This window comes from Emydura macquarii, unplaced genomic scaffold, assembly GCF_026122565.2.
Source record: "Emydura macquarii macquarii isolate MOO-44397 ecotype Brisbane River unplaced genomic scaffold, CSIRO-AGI_Emac_v2 contig_450, whole genome shotgun sequence".
NCBI lineage: Eukaryota > Metazoa > Chordata > Testudines > Chelidae > Emydura > Emydura macquarii.
This window is the reverse complement of record NW_027130587.1, coordinates 4,339,744-4,352,129: the sequence shown is the minus strand read 5'-3', so window position 1 is coordinate 4,352,129 and position 12,386 is coordinate 4,339,744.

Sequence of the window (12,386 nt, the reverse complement as noted above, 5' to 3'; positions counted from 1 at the left end):
TAAACTGCTTAGGCATTTTTGAAAGGCCCCCTCCCCCCCCAGTGGTTTGTCTGCATTTTATGCTGCCTAAATCCCTGGGAGCATCTTCCCTCCACTGTGCATAGGTGCCAGGTCCCCGCATGCTCTGGAGAATCAGGTCCACGGGCAGCCCGTCCTCTTGCATCTCAGGCCTGTCGAGGGGTGTACTGTGCCTTCCTGGGGTCTTATTCTGTGCCTGTAAGATACAAGTCACGCCCCTTAGCATCAAGGTGGGGAGACCTAGTCCCCCACCCCCCCCACACACACGTCTTCTGAGCTTGGTCTCTGGCTTCTAGGCCCAGTGCCCTGGTGCTGCCATGCAAAGGGCAAGGCAGCCACGAGGGGTGGCAGCGAGCTGGAAATGATCTGCTGCATGTACCGAGTATCTAGCTCAGCAGATCTGCCCTGCCCTGCGCCGAGCACGGAGCATGGTGTGACATCAGCTCTCAGGGCTTCAGCAGGGAAGGCCGGTCAGGACCATGGTGCTGTCCTCCTGCAGACCCTAGGCTGGGGAAATAGTTTCCTTTCGCTCCACGTTATCCCCCCAGAACCCGAGCTCGCCTCCTAGCACGACACTACGGGCAGCGCTTAATTGGTAACGAAAGGGGCCGAGGACCGAGCAATTAGCTGACGGGCTAAAGCACTTTTTTTTTTTTAACATTCGTAACTTATGCAGCAAGTGCTGGAGACGGGGCCCAAACATCGCAATCTTAGAGACGAACTCGGCCCAAACTCCTGCGTCCAAACGTTCCTGACCTTTGGCCTGGGGCTACCTCCCCGCTCGCTAGAGAGGAGCCATTTCTTGTCCCGGCTCCAGGCACTGGCCAGGGTAGACCGGGCTCTGGAGCAGAGCCGTATGGGTAACAGCAGGGGGAATCTAATCAAATGCCCAGGGAACAAGCACACGCCAGATGGGCTCTTTTTGTACTTACCAACAGACGCTTCCCCCCCTCCTTTTCCCAGCTCTTGCCCGGAACAACTGCAATTCTACACAGATCAATAGCATCGACCGGTTCCTTTCTTCCCCTTTTAACGGGAGGTGGTGGTGCAGGGGGAGGGAGAGAATAAATATTTCACAAGGCCCAGGCGATCGTGGGTTTGGATTTATGGCCGACTGGGAATAAGAGATGAGGCTGCACCTGGCCGAGGGGTGATTAAAGGGCAGGGAGATGAGTAAGCCGGGCTGAAGGAACACACGGCAGCAGAGGAAAGGAGTGGCGTTTGAATTCGATTTCACTGAATTCCAGAATAAGACGACTTGGGGCCTTTAAAATTTGGCCCGTGGCCCTGGGCTCGTACATCGCGCAGGCATCGGCCGCCTCTCCGAGGTGGAAACGGGCACGGAAAATGCTAGTCGCTTGTCCTAGTTCACACCATGGGTCAGCGGCGGGGTTGGGACTAGCCCACAGGTCCCCTGAGTGCCCGGTAGCGCCCCGGCCAGCGGGCTGCACTGGCAAGTCTTGCTTAAAGGGGGCGGAGAGCATTTTTTCAGAGCGGCATGGGGCAAAATCAAGGGGAATGTGGATCTTGGCCAAACACGGGTAAGTCTGGGCTGGGCCTAGCCCTGGCCTCACCCACCCCTTTCCCCTTGGGTCAGACGAGCCTGAACCCCAGCGTTCGGCTCTAGAAGCAAATCTTTTCGTGGGCAGGGGCCTGGAACCGGAGAAGCCCAGCACCGCAGCTGGGACGAGTCACTACCGCACAAGGAGCCGTGGAGCTGGAAGCAACTGCTGCCTCTCTGCCAGTGAAAGTGACGTCATCCCGATCCTGCGCATATGCTTGTTCCTGGGCTCATGTCGTCGAGCCCCTCTGTGCCTCAGTTTCCCTGTTTGGATAGGGACCGGCCTGCTTCCTCTTCTGGGGAGAGGAGCTATTGCAGGAACTGCGAAGTCACCCGTGCAATTACTTAATTGGCTAGTCGGTGAACAAAGCGGGGAACGAAGGCTGTGGTCTGGTTTGACGCCGCAGCCTCTGTAGTTTCTCTCCGTCGCTTTGGCAGGGTCTTGATGGAACCCTTTGCCGCACATAAAGATTTGTGCCTCTCCTTGTCCTGGGTTCCAAGGACTCCATCCGAGACTGGTAAATATCGACATTTGCAACATTTCCCATCGATCATTCCTCCCGCCGCACCCTCGACTGGGGCGATTCCCCAGTGGATCTCAGAGCAATAGTGTGATCCTTACTGCAGTCAACTTGTCAGGCTGTGCTGCGTCATTTTTATTTATAGAGGGCATGAAAGCAATTATCTCGCAACAACGCAGGTGACGTGCATTCCATCTCAATCCACCGTCCTCACAGGGTCCGGAACCAGTGTCTGTGCGAATTCCTCAGAGCTGAGGGAGGGGGTTCTCCAGTTGGCCATGTGCGTTCATAGAGCAGTGATTTTGTTTCACCTCCATGATGGGCGCTGATGGAATCACCTCAGGCCTGTTTTTCTTGGTTGATCTCTTCTAGGACAAAATCAGAGGGTGTTTCTCCAAGCCGCTGCCCCCCAGATAAACGCTAGGGGTTCAGATCAGAGCTGGGCGGGAATTTTTTGGCAAAATGTTTTTTCACTGGAAAATGCCGATTTGTCATCACTGAAACTGTTAGGGGGAGGGGGTCACTTCTGATGAATTTCCCATTTCAAAACAAAATGTGGACCAATTGTTTCGAAGGTGTCAAGATGTCCCGGTTCGCCATTTTTGAAACAAAACATTCCATTTTTCATTTTGAAATTCAAGGTAACTTAAAGTAAAAAAAAAAAAAAAAAAAGAGAGAGAATACAAAGACAAAAAATTACAAAGGTCAAAATCTAAAGGAAACGTTTCAAAATGATTGACACGCAAATGCTTCAACTGCCCCGAGCTGCATTGTTTTCAGTTTTTCCGAGTCGTTGAAATTTTTGAGATTTTCACTTTCCAGCGTGAGTTGGGACAGGAACAAATTTCAAAATCGCAAAACTTCTTGTGGGCTGGGAAGACCATGTCCTCTTCGGCTCCAGTTCAGTAAAAACGGGCTGAGGGCAGGGAGAGGAAGGGACGCGTGAGCAGAACAAACATAAAGTCCCCAGACAAGCCAGTGTGTATAGTTTGGCTGTCTGCCTACATTCAGAAATCATGAAATAGTTTGAAAAACTGAGTGCTTTTTAGTCCGGTTTCGAGCAGTGAGGTTTCACTTCTTCAAACTTCTCTCTGCAGCCAAAAGGGCTGGAAACTTACTTTTTTTAAAAAACCACAAGTGAATGCTGAGCTTTCGAAATAATCCCGACTCCGGGAGCTAGTCCTTCCAGGACAGCCCCTGTCACGAGACTTAGGATAAAATAGTGATAACGGGTGATGCTGCGTCCGTGCCTCTTCTGTAACGGGCTCCTGGAACTCTAGGGACACAGTGGCTACTTTCTCGGCAGAAAGGCAGAAAGGCGCAGCTCAGTGGCTTGCAGGGAACAGCAGCTCTTCAACATCGGGTCTGTTCTGCGAGGCAGCTTCTGCTCCTGCTCTTGGAATCAAGCAAGCACTGAACCTGCGTCTGTTCTGGCAAACTCCTGCTGAGTCTAGAAAGGGAACAATTGACACACAGACCCTATAACTGTGGGATGTTTATCTCTGCGCTCTGGTGACCTATAGCAAAAGAGGAGAAGAAGAGCAATGGTGCCCAGGGAAGAGTCTCTGAAATTACAGGACACAGACCACGTGGGACATGCCGGGTTCATCCCAACAGATGATCTTAGCGCTCCAGATGAAAGAGACATAGCAAATGGATCCCAGACAAGAAACTTTGTGATGTGTGAGGGACACTGACATAGCCCAGGGATAGCTGGGGAATGAACAATGACAACATCTAGCGTCTATCTAGCGCGTTTCATCAGTAGCTCTCAAAGCGCTTCACAAAAGTCAGGGTCATTATCCCCATTTTACAGATGGGGAAACTGAGGCACAGAGCGGGGCCGGGACTTGCCTAGCTGGAGTCTCGTGACACAGAGGTACGTGTGTGGTAATCACACGTCAGTACTTATAGGGCCCCATGGTATCTGAACACTGGTATCTGAACACTGAGTGAGGTGGGCATCTGGAGGGGTTGAAATAAGGAATAGTGGGTGGGTGCTTGGCTGAAATGCCCATCCTCAGGGGAACCTAATCCAGGGCATTCAGCTGGTGGAAAGCAGCAAACCCGCACTGATTATATGCCTGAGACAAAATTCTACAGCCTGTCCCAGAAGGCCGACAGAAAGGATCCCAATCTCTCGTCAATTAAGTAGCTGTGCATTACTGTGGCCCATTATCAAATTTCAGTGCAGCCCTATTGGTGTGACCCTAAGACCCACCTGAAGTCAACAGGCAAAGGGCCAACCCAACAGACGGTTGTCAGAATATGTAGCCAGACATGGTCTTGTAAGGTAGCTGTAAAAACTGGTCAGGACTATCACCGGGTGATGTATGTAGGGGTTGTGTATAGAGGGTTATGTCTGGGTGCTGGAAATATGTTCTTAAAACATGGGGGGGGAGGCAGCTGATAACCCAGCCGGCTCTAGACAAAGGCGTGTGGATTTTCCTGTCTGCAGGGCTTGATTTCACGCGAATGACAATGAAAGTTCACTTACATCTAAGGTAAACCAAGTGATCAAACCAATCGGAAAAGCCGATTGACCAGAGGAGGAGGGAGACAGCCTGGCGTCTGCACCCCAGCCCGGGAGAAGTACTCTGTCTGCGGTGTAGGCTTCCAAGGAATACATTGCGAAGGTTCACTGGGCTATAAAAAGACGGGGAGAGAAGCCCTTGGTTACCCATCACTTAGAGGACAAAGGCCTCAGCACTCTCCGAATCTGTCAGCAGTGGAGACTCCTGCCTGCGGGGCTGGAGATCCTGCTGGCTTGATGTGCGGGATAAAGCAGTCCAGGCAGTCTGTGGCTTGCTAGAACTAAGTTTTAGTCACTAAAAGCAGGTTATCGTTGGGCGGCTTGTAACCAGGCCTGGCCCTTTTTCTCTTGCTTAGCACCACTTAAAGCTCTGTCCTTGATGAATAAACTTATTCTCAGTTTCACTAGAAGCCATCTCAGTGCGGTGTGTGAAGGCCAAGCATGTGTCCTCAGCGGGGCTGACCGGCCAGTGTGCGCGCACCGTCTCTTTGGAGACAGCGGACTGAGTAGTTCCCGGGAGCGTCCAGTGAGAAGGACTGGACGCTGCAGAGAGGCGTCTCTGGGGGCCTGGCGTTCACTGACCGGTGCCTGCAAGACCGGCAGCGTCCGGAGACGTTTGCTGCGGAGAAGGACAGGCTGGTGTGGCCGTCACAGCGTAAGCTCCAGCAAAGCTAAGGCAGAGGTGACAGGGTGGCTTACGGTTCCGGGCTCCATAAGGGAAGCGCCACAAGTGGTTATTTGTATTGCAGTAGCACTTAGAAACACCAGCAGGGCCGCATGGCGCGGACACGGCGCAGACACATTGTAAATGACAGCCCCCGACCCGCCGAGCTGACAGTCCAAATAGAGGCTGGCTTCCTTAGTCGGTGTTACAGGAACCGCACAAAAGAGATCATTTTACGGCGGGGGGACTGACCCAAGATCACGCAGGGCGTTAGTGGCTGACCTGGGGAGAGAGCAGCGGGTTGGGAGTCGGGGCGCCTGGGTTCTAACCACTAGGCCAACCCGTCCGTGCAGACGGGCTCGTTTGCTGATGTGTTTTTACTGAGATCCCTGTACACTCTGCACTGGGATCCCTCCTGGCCGTACGCCGAGTTAGCATGCATCCCTCCCCAGGAGCCAGACTGGCTCCCTCCTTTCCGGGGTGGCGGGGGGTAGGTCTCCCATGGCACGCGGGGTGAACAGGCGGGCAGGGTTAATCTCAGGGGTCGGAAGGCTGTCCCAACCCTCCAGGAAGAGCCCAGTAGCTCCGGGCTCCATCTGCTGAGTCACTCTGCAGAGCCTATTCCAGCAAGATTGCAGCATGCTGGCTGCCCCTAATGAAAATGAATGAGAGAGCCGAGCCGATGATTCCTCGCAGGCCGGGGGGCTTTCTGCTTCCTGGCTGGTTCTTGCTGAAGTCGTCCATCCGCAGAGCTGGCTGATCAGAGGGGGTGAGGGGGAAGGTGTTGCAGTATGCAGAGGGGGTTCTCCGCCTCCCAGGCAGCAGCTGAAGGGGTTAGGGAACCCCGGGGGCTCTCCTGGCAGTGCTGGCAGGGCAGAGGAATGCAGGGCTATAAAGAAAAGGAATGACTCAGAGTCAAGGTGAAATCGAGCCATAAGAAATCAATCCACTTGCAGTGCAGCTTTAATTGAGCTGGTGTGGCTGCCGCCAGGCAGCGTTCAGTAAGGAGCAGGTGATGTGCCCCGCAGGGGTGGGGAAGGGAACGGGGGAGCAGACGGGGCTGGCGTTCCCCCCACTCTCCCCCCCACACACCCATTGCGATGTACTCATCACACAGCGTCATCTGAGCAGACCAGTGCAGCAGCTTCTTTATAATTTGAGGTCACCCCTGGCTTCTCCACGGGCCCAAAATTAAACTCGCTTGTCTTGCTTCTGTCCATTCAGTGACGAAAAAGAGCACGTGCTCTCTGGGGCCTTGTCTACACCCAAAGGTTGCGCCGATTTTACTACATTGCTTTAGAAACTGAAATCATTAAATTGGTGCGTCCCCCTTGTGTGGGTGCTTTGAAATTGGATTAAGAGACCCTTATATCAATCCAGTTTATGTGGGCAAGGAAGTGGCATAAGATCAATTGTTTTAAGAGCATCCACACTAGGAGACTGCATGGATTTGACTAAATCAGTTCCTAAACCGGTGCAACTTTTGTGTGCGGACAAGGCTCTGGAGCTGCCAGTTCAGCACCTTTCGTCTTCAGGTCAGTCTGTTTAATGGAACATTTCCATCTCCTTCTCCAATGCAAAATGAATCTAAGAAGAGCCCTTTCCCGTCCACACCCGGCTTTAACCGAGATGGCAAAGATCCCATCTGAGGATGGCTGTGGGGCTCCAGTGCAGGCTGTAGTGGTCAAGGCATGAATGATCATTTCTGCAGAGACCCCAGGCAAAGGGTGGGAGAAAGCAGCCAGTGCAATGAATCATCTCAACCAGGATAGGGCGGGGAGAGGCGTGCAATGAATCAAAGGCTGGACCGGGCTCAGAGTCTCTTCAGACAAGACCATTACTAATGGGTTTTATAGCAGGGCATCAGCAACTCATATAGAAGTGGGGTAAGGGATTTATTTATAACACGTAACGAGACGCAGTATCTAGCTAGCTAGCTAGCTGCTATCTCCTCACCATGATATCGGGTTTATTTATAACACATAAGGAGACGCAGTATCTAGCTAGCTAGCTATCTCCTCACCATGATATCGGGGCGCCAAATGTATATAGGGCACATCACCTGAGTGAGTTTAAATTAAAGATGGGCTCCAAACACCCCCGAACACTGGAATATGTGGATCTGGATGTGGAATTTCAGGCTTGGACCCCACCCCATGCCCCCTAATGGGACCGAGACAGTTTCTATCGCGTCTGCTAATATGGGACTACATAGTCACCGAGGGACAGCAGGTGAGGAAGTTTCTCTCTATGGTACAACGCGTTACTATGTTGCTTGGGGACTTGTTAGTCAGCTCTAAAAGTGTGACACCGCTGCCAAAATGTTGAAAAATATCTTTCTTTCTTTCTTTCTTTCCAGAAGCAGCAGCCAACCACACAGTAACTAAAGTCCAGTTTCCATTTCCTTTGTACCGACGCTTTGGTACCACGTGGAAAATGCTTTGGTCTAACTCCATAACCCTCCCGATCGCCAAAAGACTCCAGGGCCCAGATTGAAAGGAAGAAGAGCCCAAGCTCCCATGACAGTTTGTCAGAGGAATGAGACCCTGCGTCATTTCCTGCTGGAGTTTCTCGTTCCGGAACTTCTGGTCAGTTTACAAGGCGCCAGTGGAACCCAGGCTAGATGTGACCTGGACTGACCAAAAACGTGAGGCCCTCATCACGGGGAAGTGGGAACTGCCAGGAATGTGCACGGAGACACGTGCCCCTGGTCCTAGATACCTGGCTGCCTGTTTCCTCCACACCCAGGTAAGTGGGAGTCCCTCTGTGACGTGGGGTTATAAAACGGGTTGACCTGCTTAATCTGGTTTTAATCCCCCTCGGCAAGCAAGTGGCTCAGTGCCTGAGAATGAGGAGTGACTTCTGCCTGAGCCTCTGTTTTGACGCTGATCTTATTTCCAGCATCAGCGTCGGGAACTCAGGCAGGTGCTTTCAAAAAGCCGCAGCGAAGCGTTTCCAGGACTGTCTGGTGCCCAGCCACCCATGCCCTGTGCGTGAGGGCCCCAGTCCTGCAAAGTGCCACGTTCCTCGTGCCGGGCACAAGCTCTCTTCATTCCCATTGAGCGGAGGGCACCAGCAAGGGATGATGTGCAGGGACTGGTCACTAGAACGGCCGTCTTGGCTTTGCATTGCATCCTTCTAGCAGGGCCGGCTGACAGCCGCTTGCTGCGACCGGTGGGGAAGTTAAGCGAGGAAGAATCTGGGCAAGGATGTGCATGGGATGCCGTGTTTGGAAGAGCTCTTACTTGCCCTCTGGGCTGTGCTCAGGCTGCAGAGAAGAGGGGAATCTCTCGGCGACAGACTTTGACAACTCCTTTATAGTTCAGCCATTTCCCGGCAGTTCCCGTACGGCGGCGTTGCTCTGACGGCCTCAGGTTTGTCTGATTTACGGGGGCAGCCTTGGAACGGCTCCGCAGTCACGGTTTGCACTGCAGTGCTGGCGTTGCATTGCGGTCCTGACTTAGGATGACTTGCAAAGCAGCTGTGGCTTTGCCTGGCAGTCTGGGTGAGTAGCTCTTAACCTCTTACAGGGCAGGCTGGCGATCTCGCTGCAGCCTGGGGTTGTGCCTCGCTCTCCTGCCTGAACAGGGCTTGCAAAACACGCTGGAGATTTCGCTGCCGTGGCAGCTTTGACGCCCCTTTGCTTTGTACCACATTCCTGCTAGAGCCGTGGCTCTGGGACCAGTTTAGGGACATGCTTCGCCCCAGGCGCATGTCACGTTTATGCCTCATATTGCTGACTCCCTCTCTTCTTCTGAGCTTTCCTCTTGCCTGTCCTGCCCCTTCTCCTGCCCTTCTCTTTCTTTGATCTCTCCCACCACACTCCTCCTTTCACGGATGGCTCGTTGCCGTTGCATACAACACCACTCTGTGGGTGCCTTCCCCAAGCATCAGTCCCTGCATGCAGTTGGGTGATTTCCTCCTTGGGCTTGTCATCTCCTCTGCCGGAGGCTGGCAAGAGCCTCCGAGGCCTTCCAAGACGGTGCATCTAGATCCTGAGATCTGCAAGGCCTGGTGCCATGATCAGGGAGCCCTGCGGGCTGGGCTTTCTGTGGGCAGAAGAATCTCCACGGTGGAAGTAATTCATGAGGGTGCAGACAGCTAGCACGAGGCCTTGGCGCAGCTTAAATTCCAACTGAACCCTCAGCTGCCTTCGGAGCCACGCAGACAAGGATTTCGAAGTCAGTCCTGCAGCCCTGGGGGCCTGTTACAGGTTAACGCCGGAGTCCGTGGCTGCCAGCTGCCCCCTGTGACATCACTGAACATGCCTCGGGGCGTGCTCATTAGCTAATCTACCATCAGCCCCCGGGGAACTGGGCCACTGTGCTGCGGAGATCCGGCCATGTGGACAGGCCCGGACATCCTACTTACCAGCTGCTTTTGACTGGATCCAGTGCAGAACTCCGCACTGAGCCTGGCTGGAAAATCTCCCTGCCTCGCCTTTGTGCTAATGAAGGGGGCTGGGGAGGTGACAGCCCAGTGCCTTGTGCCCCGGGGCTGGATCCAAGGGGGTTACACGCCACGCTCATGTTCCTGATAAGGCTGCAGGCTGTTACAGAAACAAGAGCCATCATCCCAGTGCTGAGACCAGACGCGATGTACAGAGACGCGGCAGGGCTTTGAGACCATAACGCCAGCTGGCTGGAGGGGCCTTGTGTCCCCCACAGAGGGCAGTGGGTGGGGGCCTCACCGAGGCATTCACAACACGGGTCCTGTTGGGAAATGGTTTTGTGGATTAAAAAAAAAGGCTTTAGTTAAAAATCCCTTCAGACTGATAGGGAAATATTAGCCAAGGGACGCTACAGAGCTTTACCCTGCACCCAAGCGTGGGACTGGGTTAGTGAGTGAGCCAGGGGCTTTGTGGGACTGGGTTAGTGAGTGAGCCAGGGGCTTTGTGGGATTGGGTTAGTGACTGAGCCAGGGGCTTTGTGGGACTGGGTTAGTGACTGAGCCGGGGGCTTTGTGGGACTGGGTTAGTGACTGAGCCAGGGGCTTTGTGGGACTGGGTTAGTGAGTGAGCCTGTGGTGCAGCTGGTCTGGTGACGTGGGGAAAGCAGAGAACCCATCAGAATAAGCAGCAGGACGTCGTGTGAGGTTAGTGGTGTAATGTAGCATCCTCTGAGGTGCTGAGGACACAGATGTTAACGAGTGTTTGGGGGATGAGGAGAGCTGGCCAGACTCTCCCCACACAGCCCCGAGAGGGAGATTTCTTTAAGTGTAAGCAGCTGTGCTGGTGTGGGGGGAGGCGGAGGAGGAGTTCAGTGGCTCCAGGGACTGGAGGGGCTAGTAGCGCCCTGCAGGGCGGATCTAGCTGTTGTCTTGTGCCGGACCTGAGGCTTATCCCCTGGTAACTTGACTGCTCCAGTGGGCTGCGTACGGGCGACAAGTGAGGCTGGGAAAGAGAAACTGGCCTCCCTGCTCCCAACTCAAGGTGCTTCTGGGCTTCAACTGCATCTAGCTGGATGTGGGCCTGCGAGGAAGAAAAGGGGCTCAGCAGAGCAGCCCCGCCCTGCTCCCCAGCGTTGCCTCAAAGCAGAGGCTCGGCAGGAAGCTGGCTGGCGATGTCGGCAAAGCTCGGGTCTCCCAGCGGGTCTGGGGTGGGCCCTTCCCCACCCAGCAGAGGGGGCGTTGCGAGCTGCGCGGGCGCTTCTGCAGCAGGCGCGCCAGGGCTCCGGGTCTGGGGGGAGAATGGCCGGAGCGAGCTTTCCCAGCAGAGGGCATCGGGCACTGTCACATCCCGTCCTGGCATCTTCTGACCGGGCCAGGGTGGTGCCTCCGTGTACAAGGAACCCCCGGGGGCTTTCCTCACCACATACCACTCTCCTAGAGCCAGGGTGGACGAGAGGACAGGGACTGGGTAGGCTGGGGTACGGCAGGGAGAGGAGAGGATATAGTGCAGCATCCTCCAGACTCCCCAGTACCTCCCACGGGAACGTCCTCCCCAGCCCCCTTTCGGCCGGTCCTGCTCCCGCCCCGCCCCGCCGGCTGACGCCAGTTGCCTTGTCAGAGCCCCGACGGGTGCTGCCCAGCCTGGCAGGGCGCAGGAGGCTGCTTCTGGAGAGAGCGAGGAGTCCGGAGTCTTTTTTTAGACACGCTTTAAGTGCTGCCTATGCGGTATTGAGATCAGCTCCTTAAATAAGAGCTGACATCTGGGCCCTGACTCGCCTGCTTAATTATTGACGCTTCCTCCGCTTGGGGGGCCACTGCAAGAGCTTTCCAGAGCCCTCTAGAAGTCAGACGCTGCAGAGGGGACGGGCGGGGCCAGGGTTGTGCTGGGGACAGCTTGCCTGGGGCTGTTAAAGGGGCAGCTGCTCCACGGCTTTGTGTTGCTGCAGCTATCACTGTGATCTCTGTCTGTCTATCCATCGAACTGCTTTTTAATGCCCCCGTCCGGTCAGTATCAATGGCCTCCGTTTGCAGGAAATGCCCCTAGCCGGCAGCCCAGCAGTCAGACAGAACGTGTTCCCCACTGCCTAGGGACAGGCAGCCCCAGGAGACCAGCCAACGCCCTGTGTGGTGCTGGGGACTTTGCTGGGAGCTGGCTTTGCAGCGTGGGGTTCTGACCACAGGCGAGGGAGGCAGGCTCAGGGGAAGCCAAGGGAGGGATTTCACTTCAAGGCAGAGCAGGGACTCCTCAGCCATCCGGCTCTGTCTAGTCACAGCAGCGGCTGCCTCGTCTCTCTTGGCTTTGCCTCCCGGAGGGGCTTGGCACCAACTGATTCCGACGGGACCAGCCCCAGCAGATCAGGAGCCGGAGCGTCTTCACAGCATCACTTAAAGGGAAAGCCTGCCTGCAGTCCGTGTCTGATTGCATGCATGGGCTGATGCCAGGGTCCTGCCAGGAGGAACAGAGGGGTCTTCTGGTGACATAACCAGCTATCCCGCCCCCAGCTCCCTCTCTAAAGTCCTCTGCCTTTCCGGACTGGAGGCAGATTTGGCCTGACCTCCCCGGGGCAGACTGCAGGCCAGCTGGGGACTGCCCTGGCTGTCTGAAGACGCACTCCACGGGGTCACAGCACTGATGCCCAGATCCCCTGGCTTCTCCCTGCAGCATCTCCCGGAGCAGGCTGTATCGCCTCAGCGCATGGG